Raw genomic sequence first — 24,161 nt, 5'->3', positions numbered from 1 at the left:
AGTAGTAATGAAGATAGATTTTTCTAGGTTTCTTCCCCTTCCTTCTTTGGATGGACTAGGATGATGATATAGTAATTGGATCTAAGTCTCTGGTGCTAGGGTGTGTCTGCTCGACTCAAATACATGGATGGGCTGTCAGGATGGAATTTTTAAGACCATTTTCAAAGGTGGTAATTAAGCTTTAAATATGCATATTCCTCGCCTCCAGTCCTGGCATACAATATTAAAATTCCTAGCTACAGGGAAGAAAAGTTTCGATTTTATTACAGCGATAGAGGCAAGGATTTTTCCACCCTAGGATCATTATATAAGCTGATCAACTCACCCTAGTTATCGTCGTTGATGGAATAAGTAAATATTTTGTGTTTATTATTATGCTGATCTCTTCTCGGCCTTTTGGCTAATATCAAGTGTAGTATCTGTTCTTATCAGTTTTAATCATGCTGTGCTAGAGATGACACTTGATATACAAGCTGTCCTTAATGATGTGGGGACCTATTCACATAGGTAAAGATGCATGTGTAGAATTACTACAAGTAGATTTATTATTTTGGGGTAACATTACAACTTCTGGCTAGCCACGATTTGCAAGTAAAAAGTTACTTAAATGATTAGACTTATCTGTCCCTTACCCCTGACCCTGTAATATGAGGTGAGGTCACTTACAAATGACATGCACAACTGTAAAGTTACTACTATAGAGGAGCGTCTTTACAACTGTATTTCATTTTCCGCACACTTGGCGGCAACTGCGCTATTGGTGCGAAGATCACTCTATAGTAAAGGATACAGAAAAGTGTGGAAGTTTTCTTTAGTTTAAATTAATAAACCAAATTCCCACCTAAAGTAAAATTAAATATTTTTATGTATTTAAAAATATTTAAAGGAATGCATACAATTAATTTCATTATTTGAATAAAAATAATGCTACATTATTTTTTAAACAATAGTTATTAAAATATTTAAACATAAACAAATAAATATACTTTGTTTATAGATATTTTTTCCAACTTTACATTACACATTAGTTATATTTTTAAACCGTTTAAATAATTTAATTTAATTCAACATTTGTTTCTTTGCCATTTTATTTTAAGTCAATATCTCCATTATTGTCTCTCCAGGGGGGAGCAGTGTGTGGTGCTAGACTGACTCCAAGAGGTGAGCTGCAGTGCATTTACTACGGTTTAGGGACATTTTGGGCTGTAGCAAACTACAGAAGTGCGGTTTGTGAATGACATTGGGCATTGAATTACATTGGGCTTACTCTTATGTGAATGAGTGCATCTCCCTCCCTTATCCTCCCTTAGCTACTCCCTAGCTCCCTAGCTATTTTCCATCAACTCCCCCATCCATCCCACATCAACTAATAAAACATATAATAAGATGTCTATGGATGTTCACAGTTAGGGTGGAGATATCCGCACATAGGAGAGGTGAGGGCGTAGCTTACATTAGCTGTAGGAGTGTGGAAATCTTGCATATTTTGCTGTAGCTTAATTACACAAAATGTCAGCATAATTACAGGAAACTGAGTGCAATTATGCAAATTGCATATAAAACACTCAAAAAATTACCTGAAAAATTCAACTGCAAAATGTAAGTTCAAGGTGAATTCAAGTTGCTCACGTCCCAAGCACTGCTGTTCACATTTAGATTTGTAGTTTTGCGCTCAAAAATGACAAGAAGAAAAAGATTGGTTAAGAAATCGACTTAAAATGTTTGGTGATCACATACATTAAAGGAACTGCTGCTCGCTTTCAAAACACTGTTGCTCACGTTTTGATCTGCAGTTCCACACTCAAATGTTAACTGAATTACATGCTCAGGTAAAATATCTTCCTGAAAAGCCACTAATGTTAAAAATTATCAGAACATCTTGCTTTAAAATGTCTACTTGAAACTATGCAATGTCGCGTAATGGTGTTTACCATGCCCTCATAATAGGTGCAGAACAGAAGGATGAGCAAGTAGAGGTCTGCATGATAATGCTGCTTCACATGAAGAAATAACTGAGGGAAAAGAGGGAAAAGATTGAAAGAATCTTTATGGACCATGGACTGTGATGATTAGTGAACTGTGTGTTTGTTACCTTTCCCCCATTCTTGGGATATGTCGTTTATTGTTTATTCGAGAAGTGAACTAGGGAACTGCTGCTGAATAAATGGAGTAAAAAAGAATGATTAATAATCATTGCCTTCATGTCCTTAATGGAATTGAAACTTTCTGCCTCTGTAGCTCAGTAATTTTACAGTCTTCCGAAGAAGGAGCATCACATGGCTGTTTTATACGACATTGCAGTTTGTCACAGAGCATAGTCACTGATTCTACTCTGTGACAACTGAGGAAATGTGTGGTCAAAGTAGGTGAATGATGTTCGACTTTGAAGCTGGGCAGCAACCTATAGCCCCTGTGGCATTGATTCAATCATCATAGCTAGGGTTTACTCATCCCACTTCTATGGAATTGATGGCCATTGGATAGGTAAGCCTTACACATTGTCATTATACCTTTCATTTGCACTTTGCTGCAAACCATTTCTTCCAGAAAGTGAGTTCAGAACTGCTGTTCAAGCCCTCACGCTCTTGTCTTTTGAGGGTAAAAATGCCCTAATCTGTGCTACCACAACTCCACACTGCACCCCTTATGGAAATTCTGCATGCCACAGCACGTCTCACTAACAGCCTGAAGAAATATGATCACATCACCCAATTCCTTAGGAATTCCATTGACTCTACTTGCCACCCCACATCCTCTTCAAAACCAACTACATCATTAACAAAGTCTCCTGGAAAAGCACCCCACTTACCTTGCAGACAAACTTGCCATCTCTGGTGGTTCTCAACACACCCATAGCCAGGACAGCATCAGACTGCCAACTAAGAAGTGTAATAAAGAAAAACTAAGACTGGAGACCATTTCCATCTGTGCATCCGTGGTCTGGAACAACATACCAGAATCCATCAGAACCACTCCAACACTGCTCCAGTTTAAGAAAGATTTGAAAGCTCACTTCTTTAAAGAATATTGAGCTAGAATGCATTAACTGTCCACAACCCTGGTTCCTCTCCCACTACTTGTTAACTTTATGCTTGTCTTTGACCATGTACAACACTCTGCTGCCTTTCGACTAGGTTAATGTAATAGAAATACCATATACAAACATGTAAGAAATTTGATTATTGGTTGACTAGGGTGGAAGTCCCACTCAAAGAAAAAACAGCAATCCTTGCCAGGGTGAGTGACAAAATTCAATAAATACCCTCTGCCCCTCTGGTAGCGTGGCACAAGCATTAAGGCTTAACTTAGAGACAATGTATAAAGTATTTATGCAGCACACAAACACTTATAAAGTTAACACAGCACACAAGAAAAATCCCAAACCAATTTGGAAAAATAGTGTACATTTTAATAAGTAAAATGATAAAATAGTGTTTCAAAGTTTAAAGTGAAAATAGCACCTAAAAGCACAAAGCTCCAACTGTGGTGTTATAACAGAAATGTCCTCTACATGGTAAAGGATGTTTACCCCTGTCCTGAGTACCAAACTGTACTGTTGTCTGGATCCCTAATGCTGATTTTAGTTGATATGGGCAAACATGGATCATGCATGTATGCCATAACATTGACCTGTCTCACAGATTGGTGTGTTATTTGACTGAGAGGGGCATCCAAAATCCTAAACTCATAGTGGTAGAAGATGATTGCCTTCACCAGCAGTTAAGCAGCACGAGTGCTTTGGTGGCAGAATACCAAGAGTGAACAGGCCCTTTTTACGCTTTGTCACTGGAGTAAGGCCTACAGGATCACTCATGTTTTTCAAAGGTTCTGCTGCTGCGTGCTTAACTCATCCTTGGCTTGCATCAGTTAGATGTTGCGTGCTGCGCAGTGTAGGAGTGATGACTCTGCACTGGTTGCATATGGGCCTGCGAAGGGTATAGTACAGAGACAGAGTAGTGCTGCACAGTGTAAGCAAGGTGAGTGTGGGCACCCTGTGGATGTATCGCGGACAGGAATACATTAAATGAAAAGTTAGTGCTGTGCAGTTCTTGTACAATGAACGCATTAGCTGTGTGTAATAGGTGCTTGCGAAAAGCGCAATTCATGACAGATTAAGTGTTGTGCAGTGTGTGCATGATGAATGTGTGTATTTGCAAGTAGCATACCATGAAATAACACAGGAAGGCTACAGTATTGAACTGTATACAGAGTGAATGTGGGGGCTCAATATATGTGTGTTTATGAGGGCCCTATGCATCAAGGTAACAATACTAAATAGTGTATGCGCTGTGCCCATTCAGTGGGTGCAAGTGTGTCTGCAATAGTACATTACAAAGAGGACCCTGGATTACTTTTTGGAAGTCCGTCTCTGGCTGGTGAAGACATGAGGATTAGAGGAATCCCCCAGACATATTTGTGTATTGCTGCATTCCTGTGAGCTGGGTGGGACTCACTGGAGTAGGAAGAGACTTCACCTGTACTCTTCATAGGGTGCTCTTTGATTGTGAAAGATAACAAGCAAAGGGCCTGGACACATCTCAGGAAGGAGATGAGGTTGATAATAAAATCACAAAGAACAGGGCTGGGAGCCATGGATTAAACATTTGATGCAGATGTCATTGTGGCTGACATCCAGGTGTGAGCTCTAGTCACTCCCATGGCCTGTGTTGAGGGATTATCAACTTTGGAGTATTTCCTGCTGTGACAGATAACCTTTCAAGAGGAAGAAGAGACAGGAAAGTATACACTTCGAAAAAGGTAGATTCACAACATGAAACCTCAAAGATCCAGACCCCAAATCACATTTGGTGTCTGGAAAAGAACTATAAGAAAGTATGGTTAAGATCCCAATATTTGCCCTCTGCCAAGCATCCAGGCGGGCTGTGTGAGGACAGGAAGCCCTTCAAGACTTCTGCCTGTGACCTGGACTGAGGCAAAAATGTGATACTCTCCCTGCTGGGTGAGGGGACATTAACCAGGAAAACCAAAACCACCTGCTCTAAAGCCTGAAGCAGCAGCAGCTGCCTGCTTGCCAGGACAAGTGTGTCTTGTGAAGAAGAGGAAAGCGTTGGAGGAACTGAGGCAAAGTGAGGAGTTTTGCCAAGAGGACTTCTGGTACGAAGTGCGAGGAGGCAGCTGTGGACTGAATGGGGTATTGCCCATGTGCAGAATCAAACCATGTGACCCCGGAATCACAGGAGAGGGCCGTCTTGAACTTCTCTGTAAACTGAATGCTGTACAGAGAGCATGAAGCCCATACCACCTCATTGCAGTTACCCGTATGCCAGGAGGGGCAACCATGGAAGCAATTGTTGCTAACAAAGAGCCAAGATCGGTGTAGGTATTATCGGTTACCCTGTAAGCCAAGAGGGACTGTCATAGTATATGTGTGTTAGACTTGGCACCATTAGCGTAGGTCTCCATTCCATTTTTTGCTGTTGCCTCCTGTGTTTTTGCTGGTCTGGATGCTTTGGGCACTTTGCCACTGCTGTTCAATGCCAAAGTGCAAGTGCTCCCTTTTGTAAATTGTTGTTATGGATTAGTGATTCCATGATAGGTGATTTGATTTACTTGTCAGACCCTAGTGTAGTGCACTGTGTGTGCCCAGGACCTGTAAGTCAAATGCTGCTGGTGGGCTTGCAGCACTGATTGTGCCACCCACAGAAGCCGCTTGTAAAATGTGGCTCAGGCCTGCTATTGTAGAGCCTGTGTGCAGTCTGGGACTGCCATATCGACTTGGCAAGTGCACACACTTGCCATTCCCCAAACCTTGCCTTTTCTGCATGTTAGTCGGCCCTAAGGTAGGCCCAAGGTACCCCTGTTGGCAGGGTGCATTGCATGTGAAAGGTAGGACATGCCTTGGTGTGGATGGCATGTCCTGATAGGGAAATACTCCCAATTTAGTTTTTCACTATTGCAAGGCTATCTGTTCCCACAGGCCAGAATGGGCAGTTTTTTTTATAGCATCTTATAAACATAACTGACCCTAGGGACAAGATAGGAAAATAAAGTTTGGTATGCCTAAACTCAGAATGTTAAAGTGCCTCTTTTAGTAGGGGTGATTTTACATTCTGTGTCTGAAAATACCACTTTTAGAAAGTAGGTATTTTCTTGCATAACCATCCAGTGTGCCTCTGCTAGGTTTGTGTATTGCATGTCTGGATTGTGAGTGATGGGATGGAGGGGGGCAGTGGCTCCAGCAGTCTGATGAGTCAGGGCTGGGCGGAACGGACCTGGGTTGAATTTAGAGTAGGGGGAGGAGATTTCCTCTCACCTGCCTGGGCCAGATTTGCTTTCAATAATGCTGTCTCCATCTCCTGCCAGGAATCTACACCAGAGAGGACAGAACTGGTTTTGGCTGGGTACAGACCCTCTCTGCCTTCAGAGAACAAAGGATTTGTGTGTATAAAAAGTGAGACCCAGACCCCAGACTTTAGATAATTGCTGGGAAATCAAGAGGAACCTTTGCCAAGGAGAAGAGCCGGAGAAGCTGAGGATAATTACTGCCCCTGTGCTGTTTGCTGTTTGGGGTTGGCCTGCAGTGGCTACTTGCTGCCAAGGAAAGGAGAAAAAGGACTTTGCTGTTTGCTTTGTCACCTGCTTGAAGAGATGATCTCCAAGGGCTTGAAACTGAGCTTGCCTCCTGTTCTGAAGTCTCTGGGACACAAAGACTTCACCACCAGCTCCCCTGAATTTCCTTGCTGGGAATTCCAACCTGCAAAGAGGTACCTGCTGCTGTTTAGGACCTCTAGACTCTTTGTCACTGGGAGATGGAAGATCGATGCAACAAGGAAGAAGCTTGTCACATCCGCACTGATTCCCGATGCTTCGCCGAGCCACAGAGAAGACGCGTGCCACCTCTGTACCTAGTCCCGATGCATTGCCGAACCATGGAGAAAAAGCATGCCGCATCCACACCGGGTCCCGACGCATCGCAGAGTAAAACGTTCACCCATCGTACAGGATCTTCGCATCATGCTGCCATTTAGTCACATCGCATCGGTTTGTCGCAACGCTTGAGGCGCCATCTTGTCACATCGTAACGAGAATGCAGTAAGAAACAGACACATCCCCTCCTCTCCGGTAAGGAACAGACGCATCGCCTCCCCTGCTCTGCAGTCAGGAACAGACGCCTTGCCTCCCCCAAAGCAAGGAACTGACCCATCACCTTCCCTGCTACCCTTTTGTTTGCTTTGTGTGATGCATCTAAGGTACTCTGTGGCATTTATAACTTGCATTGAACTGAACTATTTCTACCATTATGAGCCTTATTTTTGATACTGTATTGTGGATTTTTGTTGTTTTGGTCCTGTTTTGGTTTAGATAAAGATTACTTACTTTTTTAAACTGGTGTGGTGTCCATTTGTAGCGTTTTCACTGTATTACTGTATATGTTCACAAATGCTTTGCACACTATCTCTGAGATAAGCCTGTCTGCTCGTGCCAAGCTACCAAGGAGGTGAGCAGGGGTTATTTTAGGAGTGTATCTTCCTTACCCTGACTAGAAGCAAGGGTCCCTGTTTGGACAAAGGTATCTACCTCTGCCAACTAGAGACCCCCATTTCTAACAATGTGGCTGTACAGTCAAAACTGGCACCTTGCAGTGGGCCATCGACTGGGAAATGTGAAGCTGCGACTTACAGGTCAAAAATAAGAACCAAGATCTGTCCCCTGACCTGCCCCATTGTCGCCCAAGGATGTTTAGAAGACTTTACTCAGTTGCTGGGACCAGGGAAGAAGCAGAAGTCTCAAACCCCTCCCCCATGTGGGAAAAAGCTGAACTTCCTATGAGCACCTGTTGAACCTCACCTCATGGCTCAGAAGGAGGCCTGCGCCTACTGAGTGCTACTGCATGTGTGGCATGCAGATTGATTTGACCAAGCAGAATTGGAGCATTGCAAATGCCCACAATTGGGAAACCCACTGAAACGCTGAACACTTAATTGCTACTGTAGGGATAAGACTTGATACAGATCTGTCAGGCCCTCGGTGACTCGCTGCTACAGGTGCTGTAGCTATATGGCTACTTTGTAGGACTCGCCTGGCGAAAGCAGCGCTGCTCTCGCCATTGCGAGTACCTTTTGGAATCAATTTTGCGAGGGCTCTCATGCACTTGTCTGCAATGGACAAAGATTGCTGCTCTTGCCATTTGTCCATTGAAAACAGCATGCGCGTGTCCTTAGGGACTGTGGACAGTCCCACGCCATCTTGCAAAGCTTTCGTTGTCATAGCAATGAAAATGCCTCTTCGCATGTGCTCATAATTAGGTTAGCCTTAGCGCGATCTGTTTCACTTTCACGGCCAGCTTGTGGGCTTGTGCTTGTTGCTGGGGTGATGGTGTTTCCTCTGGCTTCTGTATTTCTGCTGGGCCCGCCTCCGGGGTAGGGGGCCAGGCTGCTGTGCTTCCTGGTGGGATTGGCAATGTCTGTATGCAGTCAGCTGCTTTTGACTGGTTTTTGGGCCCCGCAGTGCGCAAGCTCCTGCAGCTTGTGTGGCGGCTTCTTCCTTGCTACGTGGTTCCGGCTGTGTTGTTTGTTGGCATGGCTCCTTTTGGAATGCTTCCTCCTCTGGCCTGTCTCTCCTTCTCCAGACTCTCCTTCTCAGAACCAGTGGTCTCTTCCACTCCTGTCCCACACACAGGGTTTCTCTGCCTCTCCTGTCCACACCCCGGGGTCCAGCCTCTCGCACTAAGGAGTCTTTGCTCCTTAAATGGGTCTTGGTTTCGTCTGCCAACCCCAAGAGTGTCTTCCTGGACTCACCTGTCTGTGATGAGCTGGCTCCTCGACGGGGTGCAGATTGGCTGGATGTAGTAGTTCTCCAGCTTCACCTCCTTTGCAGCCAGTCGATCTATCATAGGCGCCTGGATGTCCGAGCCATGGTAGCCCATGTCCTGGAAGCCCTGGTCATCGATCAGAATGAAGATGATATGAGGTGGCCGTAACTGGGCCAATGGGCTTGGGGGCTTCTCGAGGTTCTCAGCCGCGCTGTCCCCTTGCAGGTTAGGCTTCACCCAGTTCCAGGACACATAGCCAAAGCTCAGGAGGATCGCCAGGGAGAAGATGGTGAGAGCATAGATGGCCATGGTAGGCAGCACCGGTTGGCAGCTGGTGGTCGGGCACCTCCTACACCAGGAAAATCTCTCACCAAGAGGCTTGTGGCAGAATTAGTGGATCAGAGGACCAGAAAACAAGGCCACTAAGTGGTCTTGATTTAATGTTCTCTCGGGCGTGGCAATACAATACTTGCAGCTTTCATCATCTATTGTAGGGTTATTGTCCTGGGGAACCTGTAGATTTGGCATTTACTGTCATTAGCGTAGAGGGTTAAAGCACCTGCTGCGAAAATCTGGGCGCAACGTCTAGGGCACAGGTTGAAATCACAACGGGTTTAATTCAGTGCTTTATCCTTTCCTTATAAACTTAATTAAAAGCATTCAACAATAGATAGCAACCGTGTTGTGGAACTTAATACAGTACACACGAAAGTGCATGTTAAAATCAGCGTTTGAAGACTGTTACTAGGTCCAGTATCTTTCAAGTCGAATATCCATTTGTGCCGGAGAGTCCAGGGATGCTGCCCCCTTGTACCGGTGCTGCTTCGAAGCTAGGCCTCTGCCTCGGGGTCACGCACATGCCTTCGACTAATGTCAGGGGTCACTGGATCCCTCTTTCCAAACACCTCTCACCCATACCTGCACCTTAAACCTGGTTGGAAATATTCCTCCCCTGCTTCCCAGTTGTCAATTTCTCTGAGCGCTGCTCAGGACGCACTTGAAGGTGGTGCCCACAGCCTCACCGGAGCCTCAAGCCATCCTTCAACCATTGGCACCACCAGCTCTCCCGCAGCAGGGCAGCATCTATCTATACAGCAGCTTCAAGGGCGAAAAGTAACTTTTTCATGTCATTTCATAGCCCCTACAGTCGGCAAGCAATGATCCTAAAAGGAGGCAGCCCAGAGGAGCAGAGGGGGCGTCTGCGGGTGTTTGTCCAGAGCCAGCTGTCAGAGGGGGAAACAAGAGAATAAAAGAATTTGCAATGCAATAGGTCTCGCAGTTACGTGAGTTTAAGCTATTGGCATTCTAAAGGGCAATGCCTTTTATTTATCTGTTTTTAAAAAACAAAACATAAATAAAAGGCTTTGTTATTTACAATGCCTATAGCTCAAACTCAGGTAAATGCGAGACCTATTGCATTGCAAATGCTTGTTACTGTTTCCTAAGAATCTGAGGAGACCCCTGAAAAAGGAAGGCCTAATAGTGAGCATTCCCTGGATGTGGCCACCAGTCAATGGGGAATAACCCCAACCACATTACAAGGAAGAGGGTGGGTGTGGTTAAACACTAACACCCCAACCTCAAAGGGAGTGTTTTAGCTTGGAAATGTTGCAATGCCTTTTTTAATGAATAGAGTTAGAAAAAATATACTTATTTTTTATTATAAAAACAAATACTTGACTGGACATTGATATATTTACTTTGCTGAGTGAACTTTGAGTTATAAATCATGTCCCCGATGGAGTCTTTCACTGCTCTTCCACAGCTAACACTGAGAGTCAAGTGCAGAAGAAGTACTTGGCCCAGTTGTTCAGGATCCATAGTAGGTCAAACCCTGGGACATCAGGAGTAAAAGGTTTCAACCACGACGGGTGGGCCAAGTAACCCCTGCAATACCCATGGCCTTCTGAAAGGGGTTCTGATGTGGATATCTTGTCACGCTGAACCGAAACACAGTCACGAGTTCAGGTTGACTGCGATGGAGAATAGGGTGTAGTTGCCAGGTTAATGCTGTGGAGAGCTGTATCTTATGTATCTGCTGTACGGTTTCGGCTCACTCAGTGTCAGTTCTGCAAAGTCCTGCCTTGAGGTGAGACATTCTAATTCGGTTCCAGTGACAATGCCAACCAGGCACCATGCAGCATCGGATTTGAGGGGACGCACAGTTAGGAAGGGAGGAGTACACTCTGATGCCAGCCAACAGTCTAGGACCTGAGGTGCACCAGTTGGGGATCAGGACTAACTAAAGGCAGAGGCCATGAGCAGGTCTCGGGCAGGTCCAATTTCAGGTTTAGTGTAGTAAATCAGCTGAGAAGTTGCAGGGCAGCCTCTGAAGTTTGTTGTGCCCTTGTTGCGCACCAAGAATGTCAGCCAACTGACTCTTGGAGTCACTCTGATTAGTCTGGGATGAAGTGTTAAAGATCCAGCCTTCCTTCACAGACAATAAAGCAGTCCTTGAAGCAGCAGGACCATCCTCTGCCAGCAGGACAGTCCTTCTTCTGTAACTTACACAGGTCGGGAAAGATCTGATGAGTGGCTTCGGATAATATTTATACCTGGTGCCAGGGTTTGTGTGGGGGAACCCCCTGTTCTATCCCCACATCTGGTTGTTGAAAATTCTTCCCCTTCCCCTGTCAAGACTCCAAAGTGTTTGGGGTGGAAAAAGACTGGGAAGGTCTGGTGTCTGTTTTGTTAGTATGTGCAGGAAGTAAAATCCTTTGAAATGTAAGTGAGGCTGGGCACAGCTCCTCCCCAGTTATCCTGTTTGGATGGCCCATCCTGCCCACACCTCAGCGCCCATTGTATTACTGTCTGTCTGAAAGTCATGTGACCGAGTACACTGGTAAAAAGCACAAATGGTTAGGAAGAAAATGCCAACTTTATTAAAGTGGCTTTTTTAGAATTGTAACTTAAAATCCAGCTTTCCATTAAAGTGGATTTTAACGAACAATTCATTTGAGTGTACACATCATATCCCTATCTGCTCTCAATCCAAAGTTATCACTTATTGAATGTAATAAGGTAACCTGGTGCTGGTCAATAGGCAAGATAGGCCTTACAACAGTGCAAAATTACTTTAAGAGTTTTCCATTGCCAGGATATATTAAGCCTAAGTGCACATGTACTGCATGTTCAATATAATGCGCCCTGCCATTTGAGGCTTTAGGTCCCACATTCGGAGTGACTTATATGTGTTAAAAGAAAAGGTTCAATCCTAGCAAAAGGTTTATTTTGCCAGGTTGGAAGAGCTGTTCACCTCTGCACAACAGGCTTCAGTGGCAGGCCTGAAACATGTTTTAAAAGGCTATTTTAGTGGTTGGCACAATATGTGCTTCAGGCCCACTAGTAGAATTTAATTTACAGGCCTAGGGTACATGGAGTACCATCTACTGCAGATTTACTAGAACATGACATTTGTCAATTTGGTGGGGTGTCAATTATACCATTTTTAAAGGAGAGAGCACACACACTTTTGCACTGGTTAGCAATGGTAAAGCCAACAAAAACGAATTCAGTAAATCAGGAGGGGTTAAGGCAAAATATTTGGGGGAATAGCACACCAAGAATGTCAGGTCTAACAATACATATATACATATATCTATATCAGCCGCCTGCTGAAAATGTCTGCCTGCCTGTCCTTGCCCTGAAAGTTAGGCACACTGATCATATCACACCATAACACCGGGGCATGCACACATTTGTTTATCGAGACATGAGTCTCAAATTGAGAGGAGGGGCAGATTCACAACACCCTCACACACACACATCCTGCCATGATTGATTCTGGAATCGATGGCTACTTTTGTTTTAGACATTAGTTACTTTTAAGTGAGCAGTATTTGTTAAGACAGTGAAGGTCTTGAGTAATCGTTTAAAAAATACAGCTCTCGGAAATATGTTTGGAGCTCTCGTGCTTTTGAAACAGTGGTTGGCACTGGTAAGCAGGCGGCATGGAGGATGCATCTACTGTGCATATCCGCAGTGTAGTCTCAGTACCATCAAAAATGGGTATGGCCAGCACATCAGCTGACCAGTTTGCTTTCCTCCATCTGAATATGTGTTTTGTACTTGCTGGGTGAAAATTGTGCCTTGATTTATCTGTACCTCATCAGGGAAACATCAAAGCCATCAAAGGAGGCGATCTACTGTTGAACACTAATACATATTGGTAATTGTTGTCACTCGTATTGTATCTAATGAGTCCAGCGCAGACTCAGTGCCATCACACACTCATCAAATGCTGCACTCATCATCACAGATTTTTTTTTAAATGATGCATAATAGAAACACATTCTGCCCCTCGCGAATGATTCTGACTGTGCCTAATGTCATTTCCATTTGGAGGCTTAGGAGGTTCTGTTGTTGCCACTCCCTAGCACCTGTGCAGTCAATTCATTTTAATCCTTTTTTCCTCTGCAAACACATGCATGTTCATCTTATTCATCCTCCTGCTGAAGGGTTGCAAATGTGCCCCCAGCGGGGGCGTCAATGCCTGAGTATGCGGACCCATGCATGTTAATTGTCATCTACATATACTTTCTCCGCTTCGGTCCCTGTGTGGCATATGTGTGCTAGCATGTTACGGTGGCTCAGCAGCAGACACAATTAGCTCATAAGTGGTCCTTTAGCTGGCTCCATTGACACTGTGATGTGTGTACACGTGCATGCACTCGTACACGTGGGTGTTTGTGCATTGGTAGTGTGTGTGCTTGTGTCGTCGAGCTTACTTGCGTGTGTGTGTGTCTGTGTGTTTTTATATGTTTGTGCCAGGCGTTTTGCAGTAGGACTCGCACTTTCTGTCTGGTTACTTGAGGACTGAGACGCTGGCATGCAGCAGTTGCCGTCATTGGTATTCTTCAAATGAGTTTTCCCTTGAGTAAAAACATCTGGTGGAGGCTAATAGTTAACTGTGCTACTACCCTGCTGTGATGTGATTGAGCTCAGAAGTCCTAGGGGATCCAGTGCCACATGTCTGTTTTCAGTAAAGTGTGTTCCTTGCAGTACTAGTAAGATAGGACGGAACATTGCCATAGAATCTGGGGCCATATTATCAAGAAAGAGCGATACATTATCGCTGCTTTTATAGGCAGGAAACGGACGCTAAAGCGGCGATAATGAGCTTGATAATAAGCCCTTGTGAATTCCCATAAAAGCCCAGGTTCTGGTGTTAACCTGGGCTTCTATGGGAATTCACAGGGCCTATTATCACCGCTTTAGCGGCAGTTTCCTGCCGAGAAAAGCGGCGATAATGTATCGCCCTTTCTTGATAATATGGCCCCTAGTTGAAAAGTGCGACACGTTTAAGTTGCAGAACATATAAGTTGAAACTCTTAGGAAGAAACCTGTAGGGCTTCATTATGAGTGGCCTGGTGCTAGGTACAATATTTATCTCACCTGATAACGATACCGAAGGGTATGTCATTTATCGGGTGCGATAAGCAGCACCTATTACAAGTTTATCATTAAATTGGACACCACAAGCAGATGTTGTGTTTGGGGCACCTAAATCTCATGGCCTGGTATTTACCAGGCTTTTTTTCCCTCTGATAAATATAGGCAGGGTTCACTTGCCAAAATGTATCAGGAGATGCGATTTTAATTCAAGCAAAGAGTATATAGCAAAGCACTTATGTGCAGTAATAGGAGTTTATCATTCTTGAGCTTGCTATATGTATCATTGCTAGGCATTGTGCTGAGATGGAGGGCACTGCTATCGCTGAATGCATTGTGCTACTTCTATGTTGTTTATGGCAGTTGTTTCTCTATAGTGATGTTTATGTATGTACATATAGTGGTGTGTGTAGAGCATGCCAAGTTAGAGATCGGCAGAATACTGCACAGTTTTTACAGGAGTTCTGGGATGCAGGCTTCCCTCGATTTCTTACTAAATGGTAAACATTTTTTAAAGCAGGATCTCTACCTCTACCTGTGCGGCTGGCACAACTGCATAATCTGCATTTTTAAAAATTCGCTGCTTTGACTGTGTTGTTAAATGATTAATATTCTGCACAGTACATTGTTTTAATTGTCTGGAAATTTATGTTAGCAGGCACAGTTTGGAAAGCTTTTATTTGGGGAACCTACTGTTTCTGGGCACCACTTCTCTCCCCGTTCCACTGCAGCCTGTGCTGTTTGTGTGGAGGGAGCATAGCGCGGTACAGAGGGAGTGAAGCACACTCACTTCCGGGGGCCATCTTGGAGGAGGTGACGGTCTAGTGGTTGCACTAGGACCGTTATCAGCCTCCTATTTAGTGCGAGGGAAACTTGCAGCGCTGCGGTATTACTGACACAGAAGTCCCTGACACGCTGCTGAAGCTGCGGCTGGCACAACTGCATAATCTGCATTTTTAAAAATTCGCCGCTTTGACTTCGTTGCTGAATGATTAATATTCTGCACAGTACAATTTTTTAATTCTTTGGAACTTTATGTTAGCTGGCACATTTTGGAAAGCTTTTATTTGGGGAACCTACTGTTTCTGGGCACCACTTCTCCCCCCGTTCCACTGCAGCTTGTGCTGTTTGTGTGGAGGGAGCATAGCGCGGTACAGAGGGAGTGAAGCACACTCACTTCTGGGGGCCATCTTGGAGGAGGTGACGGTCTAGTGGTTGCACTAGGACCGTTATCAGCCTCCTATTTAGTGCGAGGGAAACTTGCAGCGCTGCGGTATTACTGACACAGAAGTCCCTGACACGCTGCTGAAGCTGCGGCTGGCACAACTGCATAATCTGCATTTTTAAAAATTCGCCGCTTTGACTGCGTTGCTGAATGATTAATATTCTGCACAGTACATTGTTTTAATTCTTTGGAACTTTATGTTAGCAGGCACATTTTGGAAAGCTTTTATTTGTGGAACCTACTGTTTCTGGGCACCACTTCTCTCCCCGTTCCACTGCAGCTTGTGCTGTTTGTGTGGAGGGAGCATAGCGCGGTACAGAGGGAGTGAAGCACACTCACTTCCGGGGGCCATCTTGGAGGAGGTGACGGTCTAGTGGTTGCACTAGGACCGTTATCAGCCTCCTATTTAGTGCGAGGGAAACTTGCAGCGCTGCGGTATTACTGACACAGAAGTCCCTGACACGCTGCTGAAGCTGCGGCTGGCACAACTGCATAATCTGCATTTTAAAAAATTCGACGCTTTGACTGTGTTGTTGAATGATTAATATTCTGCACAGTACATTGTTTTAATTCTCTGGAAATTTATGTTAGCAGGCACATTTTGGAAAGCTTTAATTTTGGGAACCTACTGTTTCTGGGCACCGCTTCTCTCCCCGTTCCACCGCAGCATGTGCTGTTTGTGTGGAGGGAGCATAGCGCGGTACAGAGGGAGTGAAGCACACTCACTTCCGGGGGCCATCTTGGAGGAGGTGACGGTCTAGTGGTTGCACTAGGACCGTTATCAGCCTCTTATTTAAAGCTCACATGGGGCCGTCGCACAGCGGACGCGTGCAGCGGGCGCACCGATTGCGCGCCAAAGGTAAACCCGTCTGTGCCCGTCCGTGTCGTGGCCGGGCGGAGGGCCGATCATGCTGCCCAACCGACCCAGACACAGGGCCTGACCAGGGAATTTATGCTATCACTGAATAAATATGCAACCCAGTGCCATGATACCCTAAAGGTGGACAAATGGGAAGGACCAGTCTGCTGTCGATATTGTAAGACAGCGCTTGTCCTGAACAAGCCCCAATGGGAAAAAACGGGCCTACTGTCCTTCTGGGAGGGCTCATAAATGCTAGGTCAATGTGTAAGAACGGGTTACACATTTTTGACCTAATCTCAGAGGGCGAACTTGATTGGCTCTTCATTACGGAGACATGGCTGAAAGCCTGGTGTAACCCAGACATTTTACTGGCCCTTCCTCAAGGCTATCTAATTCAAAGACTTGACAGGCAGGAGCAACGCGGGGGGACTTGCAATTATCTACCGCGATAACATGAAATGCACCATACATGAACTATTAGACATAAAAGGGGCAGAAAGTATGGGGTTCTGCCTGCAGACCCATGAGTCTTTTACTTTCTCAGGTGCTCTAGTTTACCGCCCACCAGGCCAACAAAAAGATTTTCTGGAGAGTATTGGGGAGGTGCTCAGCAATCTTACTCTCAGATGTGCCAACTTTACGCTGCTAGGTGATTTAAATCTTCACCTAGACTCTACTACAGATTCGGGGGCGGTTTGCTTTAGGGACATAATAATAGTCCATGGGCTTAGCCTGCTGACTCTGGATCCTACGCACAAAGCGGGGCATATCCTGGATTGTATCGGCTCTAATTTAGATACTCTGAAGGTTAAACCCCCCTGTGTGCACACATGGTCAGACCACAAATTCATCCCGTTTGATCTCATAGCGGAAGGCAATTGTGTAGAGAAACGCTTTAGTAAAGCCGGGGGGTGCGCCAAACCTGGCTGGAAAAAGATAATTGCCAATCCTGACCTTCCAGGGAGTGCCAATGATAGTAAACCTATAATGACTGGCCACACTGTAAATGACAATAAACGCTTTTGTGATTGGATCACTGAACTCAGTGGACCCATGGACCCTATAGGCTCAGACAACCTACACAGACGTAAAAAAGTGTCTGCTCCATGGTTCTCAATGTCTTTAAAGGAGAAACTAAGAGAGGTTAGAGCCCTGGAACGGAGGTTGCGCCGTAATTATGAGGCCGAGGATCTTAGGATCTAAAAAACAGCCTGGAGGCAGTATCATACCTTGATTGAACTCGCCAAAAAAGCATATTATCTGGAAGCCATTACCTCCGCTAATAACAGACAAAAAGAGATCTTCAGGATCGTTAATAGTTTTAGGAACCCCAGAGTGCTCTCGCAGGACATTCCGCCCTCATCGACCCTTTGCAATACCATCGCCAACTACTTTGAGCAAAAGATACAAGACATAATCAAAGACTTCCCTCAACCGGTGTTTTCCCCCCCTGATGGGGTGTATAGGCAGGACTCCAGGACAGTCTGGTTTAAAACGTTCTGCCCCATCAGTCTAGAAGAGTCCCGTCAGGCTATACTAGCTAGTAAATCTGGCTCGCCCTTCGACCCCTGCCCCTGATGTTCCTACGAGCTATAGTGGACACGGTGAACCCTAATATTAATGGCATAATTAATTCCTCACTTTCCTCTGCTGAGATTCCCAGGGAATGGAAACTCGCCGCAGTAAAGCCCCTACAGAAAAAACCTCTAGCAGATCCGACAACGCTTTCGAATCTCCGTCCCATTTTATTACTTCCAGTACTATTTAAACTGACGAAGCATTCGTAAATAAGCAACTCACCAAGTTTCTGGAGGATAATGATATCCTGCACACTAATCAGTCAGGGTTCAGGGCCCAGCACTCGACGGAATCTGCCCTCCTGTTCACTGTGGAGACCTTGCGGGCCGCCATAGACCAGGGGAAGAAAGCCGTCCTGATTTTACTCGATCTATCAGCGGCTTTCGCACTCCATATTGATAGACCACCTGGTAACAACGGGGATAGCAGGAGTGGTGCTTGAGTGGCTGAAATATTTTCTCAATCAAAGGCGGCAAGTCACTGTTCTAGGAGAGTTTTGCTCTGAAGAGAAAGCCTTGGAGACAGGGGTGCCGCAGGGCTCTAGTTTGAGCCCTGTACTTTTCAACCTGTATGTGGTCAAACTAATCTCATCCTTCCAGATTAGCACAATTTGATATGCTGATGATACTCAGCTAATCCTAGTGCTGGATAGCAAGGTACCTGGAGCAGAAGAAAATCTTAAAAACTGCCTCGCAGCCACCTTCGATTGGATGAGGAACAATCACCTCAAATGTAACTCGGGCAAAACCAAAATTCTGCCATTTGGACAGCAAAACTTGTTTTCACCTAAACAATGGTGGCCGGAGGATCCAGAAGTCCCTCCTAACACCATTGTTACTGCCCGTAATCTGGGCATTAAGTTCGATGACTCCCTGTCATTTAAACAACAGGTGGTGACTGTGGCTGGCACCTGTTTTAATATCATCAGAGGTCTCAGGAAATTCTTTGACCTTTTTCCATTGGCAGCCAGGCAAATGGTGGCGGTTGCACTTATATCATCTAGGTTAGATTACTGTAACAGCCTGTATGCGGGAGCGAATAAATTGGTTCTACACAGGCTGCAGATGGTCCAACATGCAGCCGCCCGTCTAGTCCTTGGCTGGCCGAGGAAGTTGTCCGCCTCGGCTGCGCTTAACACCCTTCATTGGTTGCCAATACACAAGCGCATCCTGTTTAAAATATTGGTCATCACATTTAGGGCCTTCCATCTGCAAGGACCCAAATACCTCTCGAATGGTTTCAGACGGTATCGCCCATCACTGAATCTTAGGTCCTCAAATATCAATCTATTGGCGATCCCTAAATTCAAGCTTGTCACCAAGGGAGGGAAATCCCATGCAGTGATTGGATCTAGGGCGTGGAACAAGCTCCCAATTCATCTCCGGCAAATCCCCGCAGAGAGCCAGTGTAGGAAATCTCTGAAAACGTGGATCTACAATCTTACGGACATAGCCTGTAAAGCTCTAGTATGAGTGTGCAGGCCTTCTGATTTTCGAGCAGTCTGCTGGCCAAGTCCATCTGGCCACGGTCAACAGCGCCAAGATGCTCCTTGGAGTGATAGCCGCGCTATAGAAATGTGCCCTTACATTACATTACTTACAGTGAACTTTACACATGGCAACAGAAGCACTATTCTGCCAGTGGTAGGAAATAAAGAATGGATATGAGCTTTGGTATGTCAATTCCAGCGCTTGGATCCCTTTTCTTGTACTGCCAATTAAATAACTATTGCCTATTTGATCATACATGCCATTAACCTACTACTAAAGTGTTTGTTATCAAGTTATTTCGACTTTGTACAGAAGGCACCTTTTCTAAACTGTGTCAGGAATAGGGCCATATGTACCAACACATTTTCCCATAGACACAGAATGGGTAAAACCCTTTGATACATCTGGCCCATATTTCCGTACTTTACCGCAAGCCTTCAGATCCCTCATGTCCCACCGTATTCGGAAAACATGCAATGCAACTGTCAGCAAATCAGAAAGCTTGTGTGGAATCCCTTTCCTCGAAACCCCTTTTGAGAAGCACGTTCAGCATATAAAGTGAGTCAGCTTAAATTGAACAAAGATATGTGTGTGCAGCAAATGATGCATTTACATGATGTAGTTTGAAAGAAGTATTCTATTTTCATCATATTGTTATTTGTTTTAGGACTTTGAACTGGAGAAACAGTTGTATGACTTGAAGAAGTCTTTTTTTCATGATTGTTGTATTTGCTTTCCGGTATTGCATCTATGTAATTCGATTAGGGTGGACTTTGTATTATATTGGTGGAAATCGCAAAAAGGCAAAATTAATGAAGTTTCTTGAAATTACGTTTAACATGATTTTGTGTGAGCTTGTATTTTTCTTTGAAAAGTCTCTGGAGATACCAGGAGGTGACTGGTTCAAACTAAAAAAATCTCTTGCCAAAGTACATTTTCTGCTCAAACCAGGGGCCATATTTACGAAAGGGTTGTGTCGCTTTTGCACCACACAAAGGGGTGCAAGCAGAGCACATCCTGTAAGTGCGATTTATCAAGCTGCACAAGGTTCCCTTGCTTGACCCTGAGTAACTTGAGTAACCCAAAGTGGAATAAGTCACTGAGGTGCGTTTCTCCTCGTGTTTTTCTTCTTTCTGCAGCACACATAGAAAGAGGAAAATGTCTTGTAGGATTGTTTTTTGTGCAGAAAGATTTCCCTTCCTGCACAAAAACAATCAAAATCACAATACAGGCACCATTACACCATGGTGAAAGAGTCCCTGCATTGGCACTAGGCAACACATTGTGTGACAGAGCTGGCTAGGAAAAGGCAGGAATGTTAAATATGACCCATTCCTGCCCTTTCCCTGTCACGCAGTGCAGCATTCTCGTGAGACTTTTTTAAGCAAGATGCCAACAAATCACATTTTGCTACAACATTGCAATTTTCATGGAATATTGCAAACCTTTATTTATACATATTAAAGAAAACCGTAAAGCATTATTTGAAATTATCTAATTACCTTCTAATTTGTTTCTCTGTAATCTAAAATGAAATCCTACATATTTCCTTTATGAAAAGTAGATTTCCCTGGAATTGGTAAATATGTGTATGGCTTTTCAAAGAGACAAGGATGTTCACTCATCTCGTTTAAGAAACAGATGTTGGAGTTCTTTTGTGACGATCAAACACTTGAGTATATAAAATGTTCCACTGCAACCGGTCATAATTTTCCTTCCAAGTTGCAAATTTTGTTTGCCATTCACTTACGGCAGAAACAGAACTCCCAAGATTCCCATGTTTATGTGTGAGTACCTTAACCAGTTCATATTTTTAAAATACATTCTGGTACACGGAGCCATGAATATGTAATAGTATAAATACGACTACAGGTCCAAAAATAATTTTAAAAAAGAAGCTTGAGATAAGATAGTCGCTCATGACTTGGAAAACTGAGTACGACGATTTAGCTTTTTTTTTTTTTTTAAGGAACATTGAACCGAATAAATCAGAACGTTTGACTCCACTGCATATGATTTGGACATTTTTTCATTAATAGCAAATAAGCCACTCGTGGATGCAGTTTTGTTCCTTGCTTGAGAAAATAGGAGACTGTATGATGACTTCAAAATCTACAAACTCCTCTGAATCCTGTAATCACCAGGTTGGGAATTATATAGATATAATCCCAATATTTTTGTAAACTTGCTAGGAGTCCAAATTAAAAGAAGCCTTTTCAAACAGGCATCTGTTGTTCTGATACAGACAGTGCTGAAATGAAGGGAAACCAATCGAATCTCCGATCTAGCAGCTATTATTCTGCCAGATCAGGGATCTGTCTGGCCCCAGTAAAATATACTGAATTGGTCATGGTGTAATTTGCCAAAATCAAGCAGTACCTGCACATTGTCTGCTTTCGTTTCTCAACAGCAACATGCAGGAGGTGAGGGGGCTTATGAGTTCAAAGCCTACCAAAGCCTTTTTGGGGACAATCTGAAATCTGACCTAACAATACACTCTGCCCATTGATTACCTTTGGCTTTGTGGTTTGTAACTCACATTTACTTGCTTTTTATTATTTGCTGGCTTTATTTAGGCTGTCCAGAATGTGTGTGTCCCTCCTGTGGAACATAGCCTGCTTATACATTTGTTTTTATCTTGTCAACTTTTCTGAGGTCAAATGTCAGGCTCCGTCTTCTGAGGGAGCTTGGTGCTTACTTTTTTTCTGTTTCTCAGATTTCAAAATGACAGAATGTATCTGCCAAATTGGAGGTTTGAAGGGAAGGGCTTTTTTTAGCACACAACTAAATTTAAATATCTGAAAATATTTCAGAATATAACAGAATTCAGAAAGCACAATTTATGCACATTTCTTTTAATTCTGAAGAGCTCTGGAAACTATATTTGAAGACAATGAAAACAAATCACTAAGCTAAGTGATGTCATTGCCACACATCGCCATTCGTGCACTGTATCGTTTTATCAGTAAAAGTGTATATCTGTGCAAATGTAGTGGTCATTTTAATTGAAAATGTTTTACCTGTAATGGCAAACCACTACTATACCTTGCATACTTCACTTCACTCTACAACACTCTACTCAACTTTATACATGGAAACCAACTTCCTCAGATGTATCCTGCTCAACATCCACTCTGCCCGCAAACAAGCCGTCGAACTCTGGGATCTACTCGACACCAACGCCCCCGACGTCGCCTTCCTGACTGAGACCTGGCTGACCCCCTCCTCAGCCCCTGACATAGCCATAGCCATCCCGGAGGGCTACAAGATCACCCGCGAGGACCGCACCAATGGAATAGGAGGAGGAATTGCCATTGTCCACAGAAATACTCTTAAAATCTCGACACACGCCGATGACACCCTCAGCTCCGCCGAAAACCTGCACTACCAGATCCACACCCAGGGCCGGCTCTAGGCTCATGGTGGCCCTGTGCAGGGAGCGTAGGTGGGGGCCCCGGAAGAGGGAGTCCGGACGGGGCAGAGCCAAGTCTAAATATGGTTATGATTTCTATGCCTATATACAGTGGCGTCACTAGGGTTGGTGTCACCCGGTGCGGGTAACTCATGGTGTCACCCCCTCACGACTTACCGCATGGACCAAGGATACCAGTAAAAACCCTGGGGCTTATTTTATTTACAAGCCCCTTGCGCCGCCGGTGAACCACTTTTTCCCCATATTAAAAGTGACGCACTGGTCGCGCAAGGGGCTTGTAAATAAGCCCCCCTGTTCCACTCACTAATCATAGCTGCCACCAGCTAGCTGCCTGTCTCCCTTAGACTGGTGAGAGGGCACTGTACCAATAACACAGCCTGTGTCCCGAGCAGTGGAGTGTGAAAAGTGCTGGCTGGCTGGGGCTGGCAAGTGAAACTGAGTCAGTGAAAACAAGTCACAACCAGGGGCGTAGCTAGAGCTTGTGGCGCCCGGGGCTATCCCTCAGAGTGCCGCCCCTGGGGAGGGGGCTGGGGAAAAAGGACCGAGAGACGCGTAGTATCGCCGCTAATAGTTACCTCGATCATGCAAGTTACATGCACATACATGACACGGTCCAAGGCTACACAGTTAAATACATTGGTGACCGGCAGTACAAAGGAGAACACACAGACTGCCACCATACTAACAGTTACGTTTGTGACATTTAATTGCAGCTCTCTCCAGCACCTGCACCGCCACATATGTAGTGCAATTCTTAAATCAAATATTGTAGCATGAAGAACAAACTGACGACTTAACGTTCACTATAAGACAACACTTATTTGCTAACATGGATTTGCAGGACTTGGATGCATTTCTCAGAATATGTATCTACAAATTGCAAAATGCTCTGACGTCATCCTGAACATTTCTTTGTAAATATGTATGTTTATTATTTGGAATCATTTCTCACATTTTGTTGTAAAAAAATAACTGTAGAGTACTTTAACGTCGTCTGTGTGTGATATAAAATTTCAAATTAAAAAAAACATAGAAATTACCAGCATTTGCAGGCTTCTATACTTTATTGAATGTTCTCCGGCACCCCACTGTACAACCGGCGGCCATGTCTACGTTTCTGCAGTTGCAGGGCAATGCCTGCAATGTTCAGCTCATGGTTTGTGCACGTGGAGTGGCGCAGCTGGCACCAGAAGTACAGGTAACAACAGCAGGTCGGAATAAAGGAATTCATAGCTGCCAAGGTTTCAGATTGCTAAGTGTGACATTTTTATAATGTCAGAGTAATTATGAGTGACATTCAACGACTATGAGTGACACTTTCTCTCGAGCAAAATCAAGCACTGAATATGAAGGAAACATATAAATATTAGAAATTGCACCCAATTGAGAAACAAGAAACGACTGTTGCA

At 44.5% G+C, this 24,161-nt stretch overlaps 1 pseudogene; it reads left to right on the top strand.

The window, feature by feature from the left end:
- Positions 1-380: 380 nt before the first annotated feature.
- Positions 381-500, top strand: LOC147659340 (U2 spliceosomal RNA; annotated as a pseudogene).
- Positions 501-24,161: the final 23,661 nt, after the last annotated feature.

The sequence above is a fragment of the Lissotriton vulgaris genome, unplaced genomic scaffold, assembly GCF_964263255.1.
Source record: "Lissotriton vulgaris unplaced genomic scaffold, aLisVul1.2 SCAFFOLD_394, whole genome shotgun sequence".
Lineage (NCBI taxonomy): Eukaryota > Metazoa > Chordata > Amphibia > Caudata > Salamandridae > Lissotriton > Lissotriton vulgaris.
This window is presented reverse-complemented; position numbering and strand designations above follow the sequence as displayed.